The sequence below is a fragment of the Sminthopsis crassicaudata genome, chromosome 1 (genome assembly GCF_048593235.1).
Source record: "Sminthopsis crassicaudata isolate SCR6 chromosome 1, ASM4859323v1, whole genome shotgun sequence".
In the NCBI taxonomy this organism is placed as follows: Eukaryota; Metazoa; Chordata; class Mammalia; order Dasyuromorphia; family Dasyuridae; genus Sminthopsis; species Sminthopsis crassicaudata.
In genome coordinates, this window is record NC_133617.1 from 729609800 (window position 1) to 729624004 (window position 14205).

The 14205-nt window shown below is 35.5% G+C and overlaps 1 protein-coding gene across 18 annotated transcripts in view; it reads left to right on the top strand.

The window, feature by feature from the left end:
* MAGI1 (membrane associated guanylate kinase, WW and PDZ domain containing 1) overlaps window positions 1–14205 on the top strand; it is a 696381-nt gene that overhangs the window by 497514 nt on the left and 184662 nt on the right. The gene's annotated exons all lie outside the window — the stretch shown is intronic.

Below are 14205 nucleotides of genomic sequence, written 5' to 3' on the forward strand. Positions count from 1 at the left end.
AGACACGGACAGAGCAAATCCACTGAAAGTACCCCCCAAGATTGGGTGTGAGCCCTAACAGGGCCTAACTCACAGTCTAGCAGAGGCTCAGGCATTTGGCTCATCCGGTACCAATATTATTTGGGTAGCTATAAATAATGCACGTTCCTCATTTAGACTATGAATTAGTGATTACAGTTTATATCTTGTTGCTACATACATAAGAAAGCGAATGAGAATGCATCAGAAAATCATTCTTGTCATGGAATTAATAATGGCAATCATAATAATAGCTATTATTCAGATCATATTTTATGGTGTACAAAGCATTTTACATCTGTTCTTATTGGATGCAATACAACAGTAAGCCCTCTTTTATCACCTAGGAGTGTCTTATACCAATTTAATCATAAGTCTAGTCCCTATCACTACTGTATAGTCCACAATAATAATTACTAGCATTGATGTGACATTTCATAGACTTGCAAAGCATTTGGAATGTGTTCTTTCATTTGATCTTTACAAACCCCATGAGGCTTTTATATATAAGAAAACTGAGGAAGAGAAAAGTTAAGTTACCCAGGATTATACAGCTAGAAAGTGCTACATTAGAAGGGAGATCTTCCCAAATCCAGGTCCTCATTCCATGCTCATTCCACTGTATTACCTAGTTTATCTCTGCACTTTCTTATTTTCTGTCCATAGCATCCATGAATCTCTCTTTTCCTTATTCTAAGAGTGCTTTACTCTACAGTGCTTAGAACCCACATTTTTTCCTTGAAAGATATTGGGGCTACTTGTTCATTTTATTTTCATATTAATTCAGACCATTTAATTGCTTATTCTGGTTGACATATGCCTGAATAGAAAGAATTTGCAAAATATATATTGGAAATTTTGAGTTTGGTAAAAATGTTTGTAACTATTTGGAAAGCTACTGTGTGAGAAGTTGTGTGCCATTTTACATTATATTTGAATCAGAGAGAATGGAGTAGAATCAAAATTCTATGTATACACTGGACAAGTCAGAATCCCTCTGGAGTTCATTGGGTTGGTCTGTATGGTCTCTGTAGTCTTGGGCTGCTCCAAGTCTTCTGACCTAAAAAGACCTGAGCAGTGAACTGAAGACAGTTGAACAAACACATTTTTTATTCCTATTTCATAATTTTCAGGGGAATTTCAATTTATTGATATTGGGAGGAATTTTGTTTGTTTTAGCATATTGAAACCCAAATATCAGTAGGTGAATATAAAAAATACTTAGGGGGAAGAGGATGATACTGACTTTGAGTGAGGCAAAGTTCTTACATTAATTTTAGTTTTCTTTTAAGATAAGACTAAAACTCTTTGCAGGTAGGTTTATATAAGAAGCTAATTTATATAAGAAGCTCCTGTGTGCAGAGCAGTATCCTAAATTCTGAGTCCAACACAAGTTCCTCAAGGTGCTCATCATTTTAGCAGGCGTTTCGGTGCAAGGGGAAGAGGCCTTGATGGCACAGCAGGGGATATCTGTTCAAATATCAGCTCTTCCATGTGACTTCACACAAGACCCTGAATCATTGAATCTCCCTCAAATTGGACTTTGAGTTGGAGCTCAAATTCTCTTCTGATTCTAAGGTTGTATGTGATTCTGATCATATATAATCATTCGAAGGAGGTTCCATTTATATAATACTTTGTGTATTTCTCTTTTGAGACTCTCAGTAGTCCTGATAGGCAGAAATAATGATGCTTGAATTAGTCAGCTAGCATTTATTAAGTCAATAGTATGTGTCAGGCACTGTGCTAAGTGTCGAGTTACAAAGAAAGACAAAAACAAACAAACAAACAAAAACCCCCACTAATATAAGACTCAGATTCAGGAGACAACATGCAACAGCTATGTACAAACAAGACAGGATAAATGGGGGATCAATTCATAGGAAAGGTCCTGAGGCTGAGGAGGTTTGGGAAAGGCTTCTGAATGAACCTAGGACTGAAGGAAGCTGGGGAAGCTAGGATGTAGAGATGAGAAGCGATGAGGAAGTTGAAGATAAGAAATGAACTAATTTACCCATGCTCCCATTATTTGAAAATAGATAAGCTGAAACTTGAACCTATTTTCATTCCCAATTCAGTGTTCCTTCCACTATACTACATTATCTAGAATGCGTGAAATGAATCAGTTAATCAGACTACTAGTTTAATTGAAGGAGTGAAGAGATATATTAGGGTTCAAAGGCAGTTTAAGAGAATGTCTTATAAAATTGATTTAAGAGTTTAAAAAATTGTGAATTACTGTATCTGGGCAGAATAGTTAATTTTTTTTTTCTTTGTAGGAAACCTTTTAGATTATTCGGTCTGTACAAATGCATGGCTGAATGGATTAATGAATGCCTATTGCTTTAGATTCAAGAAAAAGTGATTTGTTTTTTTTTTCTGAGAACTGAGTCTAAAATCTCTTGAGTCATGTCAACATTTTCTAAGACTTGAAATTTTTATTTAAGATGCAGTTGGTTTCATCACATATATATCATAACTCATGCAAACAAACAAAAAGATTTGGAAAATGAGGTTGACTTCTGATGTCCCCACACAAGATTGTTCCTTTGCCTTTGTCATGCAGGGGCACGTCTTTAGTTCAATATAACCCTTCAAAGCCAAATGTGGTGCTGGTAAAAATTCTTGAGTATCTCCAAGTAATTATCTTTGAATCTCAATAATGGAATTGCAGATTTATTGCCTATGAACTACATGCCATTCAGTTTTTTTAAAAAACAAAAATATTTTGAAACAGTAGTCTAGAGCTATCTTTCCTCGAGTCTTCAAGTCATCAGCATCCATTTCATATTTGGCAATTTCACATTAAGGATTTCCCATAAGATAGCTACAGGGGCCCTACGACTGATGTCTGGCATTATTAAGAGTGTCTTCCAGACATATAGCAAGCACTTGGTGCTGTTTCTCCTTAAACTAGAGATTAATGGAAGAAATGAGCGACTGCACTGGAAACTGGCCAGTGCTTTACAAAACGTCCTGTAGAGAGGACCAAGGAACCCAGTGTACAAAAGAACCAAAAGTTTTACTAAGAATTCTTTCCAATAAATTTGTGAAGTAGATAATATCATTATCCTACCCATTTTGAGGAAACCATCTCTTTTATAATGGATAAGATAATTGTACCTCTTGTCCAAGTCCCATGGTGATCCACTGAAAGACAGCATGGAGGGGAGAGAGGGAGCTAATATTGGGAGTGATGGTTATTTTTAAGTATATGTACACAATTGTTCTCATTTGGGACTCTGATTACCCTAGAAGGAACAATTCCAAGAAGTGGTTAGATGATGCAAAAGGGGGCAAACAGAAATTTGATATGAGGAAAAACCCTGACAGCTATTCCAGAGTAGAAAATGATAGTTTCAGGAGGTATCATGGGTTTTCTCTGCATGGATGTCTTGAAGTGAAGGCTGAATGATCATTTGTCAGAGAATATATTGTAGTGGAACTTTCTCTCTCTCTCTCTCTCTCTCTCTCTCTCTCTCTCTCTCTCTCTCTCTCTCTCTCTCTCTCTCTCTCTCTTTCTCCCTCTCTCCCTCTGTCCCTCTCTCTTTCTCTCCCTCTCTCCCTCTCTCCCTCTCTCCCTCCCTCCCTCCCTCCCTCCTTTTCTCTCCCTCCCTCCCTCCTTTTCTCTCCCTCCCTCCCTCTTCTCTCTGCCGCTCCCTCCCTCTCTCTCTGCCTCTCTCTCCCTCTCTTCTTTCCTTTCTTCTTTAGAATATGTACCCAAGGAAGTCCCCTCCAACTCCATAATTCTTTGAAATGCAAAAACTACCAGATTTGTGATAAGGAAGACTGGTGAGTTAGTTTACCATTCATATTTAAGTGAGATTTATAGAGCTGATTGGCAGTCTTTTACCTGGAGAAGTCCTTGACTATTCCTTCTGTTAATTGGCTCCAATTTATCCAATATGCAGCTTGTTTGTTGTATATCTCTATGTGCATGTTCTCTTCTCTATTAAATTATGAATTCCTTGAGAATAAACACTGCCTTTTGCTTTTTGTTGTATCTCCATGTCACATGGTAGAACTGAATACATTTTATGCTGACGTTGATTGTTGATGAGCATGTTGATCTTCAGATGTCAGCTAGTAATAGTAATAGTAGATGAAATTTTGGGTTTGTAAATTGTTTGATCTCTTTAGAGCCTCACAACCACCGTAAAGAGTTGGGTTCCTCAGAATCTCTGTCCCCAATTTACAGATGACTTTGCCCATGGTCACACAATTAGTAAATATCTGGGTTACACTGGCAAAGCCAGAAATAATGATTCTTGAACTCGTCGGCTCGTATTTATGTCTGGTTGACAAATGTATGAATAGAAGAATTGCAAGTAAATATCTGGGGTATATTGGTATAGCCAAAGTCCTTCATGTTAAGTAACAGAGGACTGAATTATTCTACTTCTGGCATAGCAGATAAAAGAGCTGGTCACCAAACCAGGAAGCCCCAGGTTCAAATCCTGTTTATGAAACATAGTATGACAGTTAAACTCACAATATGGGAACTTTCTAGAGGAGTTGTGTCAACCTGCTGTAGTGGAGAGTACTTCCTCACCTGGCAGTACTATAAACCATTGGATTCATGTGTAAATTCTCTCTTACTATCCTTTTCATCTTGGTCTGTGTGGACAGTCACCATAAATATGCACATGGGGTCAAAATTTGCATTTTAGTCATCCAAAGAATGCTGGATAGATGATCAAAAGACCGTGGTTAATATCATGCTGCTTTAATGCTTCTGTGACATAGACAGAAGTGTTAGTAAAATGTACCTTACCCCCCTCAAAAAAAAAGTACCCACTGCACACTTTTTTAGTTTAATATGAATAGTTAACACTTGAGTCTAGGCAATAAACAAAACCCTAAATCAAGCCCTGATTTGTTGGCCAATTTCTGAAATGTAAATGCTCATGCTGGACATTTAACAGTTGGATCTCTACTAGGAGCTGGCTCCTGGATACCACTGGATGTAAAGCTTTTCAGGTAAATTTTTATAATCTCAGTTTCTTCCTCTGGAAAATAGGGGGTTGTACTGGATAACCTTGCATCTCCAGATCAAAATCCTGTGATACTATAAATCACCAGAGTCCCTGTCCAGGATGCTCTGAGATCCTTAAGGCCATGGACTGGTTTTTATTTTGTATTTATATGCAGCAGTATCAATTAGTCAATTGGCATTTAAGTGCCTTCTATGGGCCAAGCACTGTACTAGGATTTCAGGAGACAAAGATGTGCAAAAATAGTCCCTTCCCTCAAGGACCTCAAAATTCAGTGGATGAGACCCTATGCAAACAACAGGCTATCCACAGGACAAAACAGAGTTGACCTCAAAGGGAAAGCACCATTGACATTAAGGAAGACTAGAAAAGTGTCTTGAAAAAGATGGGACTTTAGTCGATATTTGAAGGAAGCCAGCAAAAAGTCAGAAAGGGAGATGGGAGAGAGAGTTCTAAGCATGAAAACACTCAGCTTTCTGAGGGAGTGGTATGTGTGAGCAATAGCAAAGAGGCCAGTGTGTTACTGGGTCACAGAGCACTTGGTGGAGAATAAAGTGGAGAAGACTGGAAAGGTAGGAACACCTTTCAAAAGCCACCTCAAGGATTTTTACATTTGATCCTGGAATTAATAAGGAACTACTGATATCCTTTTAAAATTCAGTTTTATTTTCAATTCCAGATTGTTTTCCTTCCCTATCGCATCTCTTTCCCCATCTAACAAAAAGCAAAATAAAATAAAATAAAGAACCCAGTACAAATATGAACTTATATAAATTTCCATGTTTGCCATATTCCGGGGGAAGAAGGAAAAAAAAATTAAAGAGAAAAAATATTTCAGTCCACCATCTGAGTCCATAAGTTCTCTACCTGGAGATGGATAGTGTTTTTTGTTCCCTTTCCTTTTCCTTTTCCTTTTCCTTTTCCTTTTCCTTTTCCTTTCCTTTCCTTTTGTCCTGAGTCATTGCATTGATCAGAATTGCAAAGTCTTTCAGAGTTGATTATTTTACAGAACTGCTGTTACTATATCATGTATATATTGTTCTTCTAGTTTTCCTTACCTCATTTGATATCACTTCATATAAATCTTCCTAGGATTTATTGTTTCTCACAGTATAATAGTATTCTCTTTCATTCATATACTGTAACTGGTGTAGTCCAGATGATGGGCTTCTCCTCAGTTTCCAACTCTGTCTCCACAAAAAGACTTTGAACTTTCTTTGGGGTGTAGACCTAGTAGTAGTATTGCTGAATGAAAGGGTATAGACAGTTTAATGACTTTAGGGGCGTAGTTACAAACTGTCTTAAGAATGTTTGAACTAGTTCATAACTCTATCAACAGTGCATTTGTGTCTCAATTTTCCAAATCCCCTTCAGTGTGTCACTTTCATTTTTTATCATTTTTCCCAATCTGATAGATGTAAGTGGTACTTCATAGTTTTTATTTGCATGTTTTGATCATTAGTGATTTAGTTTGTTTTTTTTTTTCATCTAATTATTGATACATTTGATTTCTGCTGATAAATACCCTTTCATATCCCTTGATCATTATAAACTGGGGACTGATTCTTCTTATTAATTTGACTCAGTTACCTATCTGGGAAATAAAGCCTTTATCAGATTCCTGCTTTTCTTTTAGTGCTAGTTATATTGGTTTTGTTTTTATAACAAAACTTAAAATTTTATGTAATCAAAGTTATCCATTTTACTTCCTGGAAATTCTTTCTCTCTTATTTGGTCCTGAATTCTTCCCTTATTCATAGTTCTGACAGGCAGTTCCTTCCATGCTCCTCTTACTTATGATATTAAGTTTTATATCTAAATCATATATTCATTTTGAGCTCATCTTATTATAGAGTGTGTGAGATAAATTGTCTGTGCCTGGTTTCTGTCAGACTGCCTTCCATTTTTTTCCCAGCAGTTTTTGTCAGATAGTAAGTTTTTACTCCAGTAGCTAGGATCTTTGAATTTATTAAACATTAGGTTGTTGTGTTCATTCTTCTATTTATTGTGTAATTAACCTATTCCACTGATCAACCACCCTATTATCCAGTAATAGATTGTTTTGGTGATTACTGTTTTATGTTATAGTTAGAAATCTGGTATTGGATTCCCTTGCTTTTTAAAAAAAAAAAAAAATCCCTTGATATTCTTGACCTTTTGTTCCTTCAAATTAGCTCTGTAAAGTAATTCTTGAGTAGTTTTGTAGGACATGTAGGAATTTAGGTAGTCTTGTTATTATTATTGCATTGGATGAACTATCTTTCAGCAGTTAATATTTCTCCAATTATCTAGAATTGTCTTTATTTGTGAGAAGTGTTTGTAATTGTGTTCATATAGTTCCTGAATGTGTCTTGGCAAGCAGACTGCCAAGTATTTTATATTGTCTATAGTTATTTTAAATGGAATTTCCTTTTCTATCCCTTCCTCTTGGGTTTTGTTAGTAATATATAAAAATGCTGATTATTTGGGTTTCTTTTTTATTCTGCAATTTTGCTGAATTGTTCATTATTTCAACTTTTTTTTTTTTTTTTTTTTTTTTAGTTGATTCTCTAGGGTTCTCTACTACCATCATATCATCTGGAAAATGTTATGGTTTTGTTTCCGCTTTGCCTGTGCTTATTCCTTCAATTTCTTTTTCTTGTCTTATTACCATAACTAACATTTTAATACAATACTGAATAATAGTGTTAATATTTTTGACTCACCTCAATCTAACTGGGAAGGCTTTTAGTTTATCCCCATCACAGATAATCCAAGCTATTTGGTTTGAGATAAATACTACTTATTTTAAGAAAAACCTTTTTTATTCTTATAATTTCTAGTTGGTTTTTTAACAGTAATAAGTATTGTGTTATGTCAAAAGGTTTTTTCCCCTACGTTTCTTGAAACAGTGAAGTTTTTTGAATAGGGGATTATATGTGCTTTAGAGAGGAAATCCTTACTGAACTGAAATGCAAAAAATTAAAATATTTTTTTTGCGTATTGTTTTGGTTTTTTTTGCCCATTAAGTTACCAGTTATTTTTCACAACCATTCAATACTGTCATTTAGTTGTCATATCTTCTTGGGATAACATACTGAGTATATTTGGATATGGGAAGTAAAAGTATCAAACAAAACCTCAAAGAATAAGCATCATACGTTTCTTTTTCACCACTCTCCAGTCCCATTGGCTTTGGGAAATAAACATATTATATCTAACTTTTGGTGTAGAATTGATCTTAAAGAGAATGATGTTGAAGAGTTGATCTTAAAGGGAATGATGTTGATTATCTTATGACCATAACATTTTCTATAGCAGCTTCTTTGGACAGAGTTAATATTCTGTTTGTCAGGTTCTAAGAATACTAAGAATATTTTCCTTAGAGCTGAAGTAGCCTGGCATAATCTCCTTGAAGTCAGGGGCTCTTCTCTATTTGTCTTTGTATCTGTAACATCCAGCAGAGGACCTGGCCCAAAATGGGCTCCTGATAAGTAATTGGGTTATTGGATTGAACAGATTTCAGAAAACTCTTTTACTAAAAAATATTTTTAGAAAACAGAGAGCAATCTAGTTTCATTGCATGGAAACAGTACAAATCCTTGCCTCTTTCCCTCTGCCAATCAATTTCCCTTTCAGCTTATCCTTGTCAAAGCATTTATTCTTCACTGTTGATGATGGTTGTAATTTGTGGGTATTTGGGTCATCCTGCTCTGCCTCCTGGGGTTCAGAGTTGCCCTGCTGGGCATTTTATTTATATTCTTCTCCCTGTAGTTTAGGAAACTGGTTGAGGAGAAGTTGGATTCTCACTCCTCTTTTTGAAAGATCATTGATTTCACAACTGGTTCTATTAGATTGAACATTTTCATCATTTGAGCAAGAGCATGGATTCCTTTAATTCTTGGTATGCCCATCCAAAGGCCAAGTTTGAGGCTCTCAGATACCCTTTGCTGAAGGTTCATTCATCAATCTGGATAGAAGGGACAAAAAAAAAAAATTTGATTTGGTTGGTCAGGCCCCATGTCTTTCAGTGCAGAAATTCTTTTGTTTTTTTAACTTTTTGGGGGGAAGAATGGGATTCCCCTTTATATTGAGACCTAGCTAACATTTACTGTTGATATAGAAGAAATAGAAGTAATCATAGGCTTCAGCAGACTGCCCAAGGGGTCTATGATACATAAAGTTGGTTAGGAACATTCTTTTACAGTATCAAGAAAACTATTATCATAATAGACCATATCAATAGCAAAACCAATAGAAATCATATGATAATGTCAATTGATGCAGAAAAAGCTTTTGACAAAAAACAGCACCCATTCCTATTAAAAATACTAGGAGAGCATAGAGATAAAAGGGAGCTTTCCTTAAAAAAATAAGCAGTATCTGTCTAAAACCAACAGCAAGCATCAATTGTAATGGAGAGAAACTAGATGCATTCCCAGTAAGATCAGGGGTGAAACAAGGATTTCCATTATCACTGCTATTATTTAACATTGTACTAAGAATATTGGCTTTAGCAAAAAGAAATTAAAGAAATTAGAGAAGGCAATGAGGAAATAAATTATCACTCTTTGTAGATGACATGATAATATACTTAGAAGAACCCAGAAAACCATCCGAAAACCTACTCTAAACAATTAACAAATTTTAGGAAAGCTTCAGGGTATAAAATAAACCCACACAGATCCTCAGCATTTCTATATATTGCTGACAAAGCTGAGCAGCAAGAGATAGAGAAATTCCATTTAAAAATAAGTGTAGACAAAATAAAATGTTTGGGTATCTACCTGCCAAGACAAAATTAGAAACTATATGAACATAATTACAAAATACTTCTCACACAGATAACAAGTGGAAAATATTGCTCATGGGTAGATTGAGCTATAAAAATGACAATTATGCCTAAATTGGTCTCTTTGTTCAGTGCCATACCAATCAAACTGCCAAAACATTATTTTATAGAAGTAGAAAAGATAATAACAAAATTTATCAAGAAGAACAAAAGGTCAAGAATATCAAGGGAATTAATGAAAAAAAAAATACAAAGGATGGTGACCTTTCAGTACCAGATCTAAAACTGTATTCTAAAGCAACAGTCATCAGAACCATTTAGTACTGGCTAAGAAATAGTGTGGTGGATCAGTGAAATAGATTAGATACATATGACACAATAATCAAGGCCTGTAGTAATATAGTATTTGATAAACTCCCAAATTTCAACATCTGGGATAAGAACTCATTATTGACAAAAATCGCTAAAAACTAGAAAATAATATGTTAGAAACTCAGAATACACCTATATCTTATATCCCATACCAAAATATGGTCAAAATGAGTATATGATTTAGGTATAAAGGGTGACACTATGAGCAAATTAGGAGAGCAAGGGGTAATTTATCTATCAGAGATAGGAGAAGGGAGGGATTTATGATCAAAGAACAATTAAAAAACATTATGAAAGGCAAAATGATTACATTAAATTAAAAAGGTTTTACACAAACAAAACCAACAGAAACAAGATTAAAGGGGACATACAAAGCTGGAATTTTTTTTTTTTAAGCCATTGTTTCTGATAAAGATCTCATTTCTGAAATACATAAAGAACTGTGTCAAATTTATAAGAATACAAGTCATTCCCCAATTGATAAATGGTCAAAAGTTATGAACAGAAAATTTCCAGATGATGAAATAAAAGCCATCAATAGGCATTTTGAGAAAATCTCTACATTACTATTGATTAGAAAAATGCAAATCAAAACAACTCTGAGTTACCATCTCAAACCTCTCAGATTGGATAAGGTAACAGGAATAGATAATGCTAAATGTTGGAGGGAATGTGAGAAGACTGGAACATTAATGCATTGTTGGTGGAGTTATGAAATGATCCATCTGTCCTGGAAAGTAATTTAGAATTATCTAACTGTGCATACCTTTTGACCCAGAAGGGCCATTACTGGGTCTGTATCCCAAGGAAATCATAAAGGTAGAAAAAAGACCCACAGGTGTAAAAATATTTGTAGCAATTCTTTTTGTGGTAGCAAACAATTGGAAAATTAGTAGATGCTCATCAGTTGGGGAATGACTGAATAAGCTGTGACAAATGAAGGTAATGGAATAATCTTGTTCTTTAAGAAATGATGAATACTTTGGAATACATTGGACACAATAACAGCAAGATTGTGTGATGATCAACTATGAAAGATTTGGAATTTCTCAATGATTCAGTGTCCAAAGCAATTCCAGTAGACTTTGAATAGAAAATGCTATCTGCATCCAGAAAAAGAACTATGGAAATTGAATGTAAATCAATACATGCTATGTTTACTTTTTTTTCTGTGGTTGTTTTTTTTTTTTCTCTCCCATGGTTTTTCCTTTTTGCTTTGACTTTGATTTTTCTCTCCCACCATGATTCATAAAATAATGTGTCTTAAAAATAAATTAACTATTTTTTAAAAGAACCCTTTTTGAAGTTCTTGATAGGTACAATGCAACCTCCATGGATCTTTTCTTTTGAGGAGATACTATTATCATAATAAAAGTATGCCTTATTTGAAGTGGTGACACTGACTTCCATTATTCTTCAAGTGGGATCTTTCCATCTCTTGGTTCCTGGTATTCTCTGTCTGTACCCCATAGCTGGAAGGTTCTCCCTCTTCATCTCCATTTTCTGGCCTCCCCATTTTGATCATTTACCACATATTCCTTTTGTCTCCTTCATTAACCTGTGAGCTTCTTGAAATCAGCATCCTTTTCTTTTAACCCTTCTGTTTGACACAACATGATGTTTAGGACAGGGTAGAAATTTCAGATGCCAATGATTGATTAGCTGAAATAGTTGAGATCTTACTACATCATTACTGCTTCCAGAAAATAGCAGAATATGCTTTTCATACCTTTCCTTGAGGCTGCAGGGAGCTTATTTCATCAGAATTCTTCCCCCATTTGTATTTATTCCATCTTGTATTACCAAATCATCTTTCAATTTATTGAATTTTAATTTGAGATCTTACTAAATCATGATTGCTTCCAGAAGATTATCAGAATAAGCTTCTCTTACCTTTCCATGAGCCTTCAGGGAGATGATCTTGTCAGAATTCTTGTCCTATTTGTGTTTATTCCATTTCATATTACCAAATCATCTTTCAATTTACTGAATTTTAATTTAGTCTCCGAATAAAATCTTGGCTTATTTTCTCTACTTCGTGTCCTAGCCAATTAAATAAATGGTTTTCATCAGAACCGATGGTTTCATTTGTAGACCATGCATAGTTTTATTCCCTGAAAGTAGATAAAAATGAATACTTCCACTGCTTTCAGGATCTTTGCATGGATGAAAAAAGACTAAATCTAAATGCATGTGTGAAAAAGTTCATCTGAAACTTAACATACACTTAGAGATGCTCTTTCTGTATTTCATTGCTTTTTCTCTTAAATACAAACTCTTCTGACATCAAATCATCAGGGCTGGAACATTCTCCCCCTTTTCTTCTCTCCCCCATTTATGTAAATTCTAGCTGAAAAGTAAGATCATAGAATGTTCCAGCGGAAAGGTTCTTTTAGCTCCTTCCTTCCAACCCTGTAATTTTGCAGACAAGGAAACCAAAGTCATTAAGACTTACTCAAAAGGAGTAGTGATGATCCAATCTAAATCCAGTCTCTCCTTTGAGTTCTGTTTGTGCTACGCCAAGCAAAAGAAAAATCATTTTAACAAGTTGGCATTCGGCGCTCCGCCATGGTCAAACTTTACTTTCCTCTCGGTTCTTCTTGTAGGATCACTTCAAATTCTTAGGGAACAAAGTCAATACGTTCTTGGACACCTCTGCTAGAGAGAATGTTACAAAGAAAATTGCTGATCCAGGCCGACTTTTGTTGGGAACCATATTGGAGTTTTCCCTAGTTATTTCTGCCCTTGGCAGTTTTCTTCCTCTCTAATTGCAGGGCACTGTGGTGGCTCATCCCCTGCCTGCAGAGTTGGCACTTAGCTCTTTTGTATAAGTGCTGTCATAATCTGCTGCACAAATAACCTGCCAATGGGGCTGGGGTGGAACAAAATCGTGACCCCCAGGGCCGCCCCAGATGCTGGGACAGATTTCCCAATGCCTGAGAACCAGAACGTAGATTCCCAAGCTCTTGCCTGCTGATCCTTCAGATGAGCTAATTACTGGTCAGAAAGTTTATTTGGCAAGTAACTCTTCTCCTTCCCATATTCTCACAGAGCATTTAATAGATACCTACTACAAAATGGGCTAGATCAAAGATACCCAGAGAAAAATGGGAAATATTGCTGGCCTGCAGGGAGCTTGCGTTCTATTGGAGCAAAATGTAACTGGATAAACACATACACAGATGTAAAGATAGATACACATGTGAGAATATGAATAGTGTGTGTGTGTGAGATTATCTGAGCCCCTTAAGCAGGAGTTTTTAACCTGCTATGAACTTTTAAAAATACACATATTTCCATGACTACTTCAGTGTAATTGATTTCATTTTAATCCTATGTATTTTATTTTGTGTATTTAAAACCATCATCTGGGAGGCAGTTCATAGGCTCTAGCAGATTGGCAGAGGAGTCCAGTGTTGGCTTTAAAAGGTTAAAAACCCTTTTCTTAGAGTGTTGCAGGAAGCATTAAGCATTTGAATGACTTGCCCAGGGTCCTATAGCCAACTCGTGTCAGAGAGAAGAACTAAACCTAACTCTTCTTGGCCTCAAAGAAAGTGGGGTTTTCCCCAATGACATCACCCCTCTTTCCTTATAATACCTTATCATCAATCATTAACTAATTAAATTATATAGTTGCATTAATTAGTTATTGTTACTACCAAGACTACATAATACTTAGATGTATTCAAAGGTCCTTAAATACTAAAGAAGGCAATATATGAGATTATTAAGAATGTCTAAATTTTATCTTTCCTTTAAATTAAAAAAAAATCAATCCAGCATATTTCTGTTTAGAGCATCAATGTTTTCCCTGGTTTTTTTTTTTTTTTAATGTTGATGAAATGCTGAGTTCTCAGTAGAAATAACCATTATGCCTCTGCCAATCTTCCAGTACATGATAGTCCCTGTATTCAAAAATGTCGCTCTATATAGAAGTACAAAAATCTCCAAAAATGTAGGGTCTAAATTCCTCTTAAAATATATTGAGCATTTTGTGGTTGTGCCTTCTCTTGGGGAAAAGATCCAATGGATGGACTCATCCTGGGATTC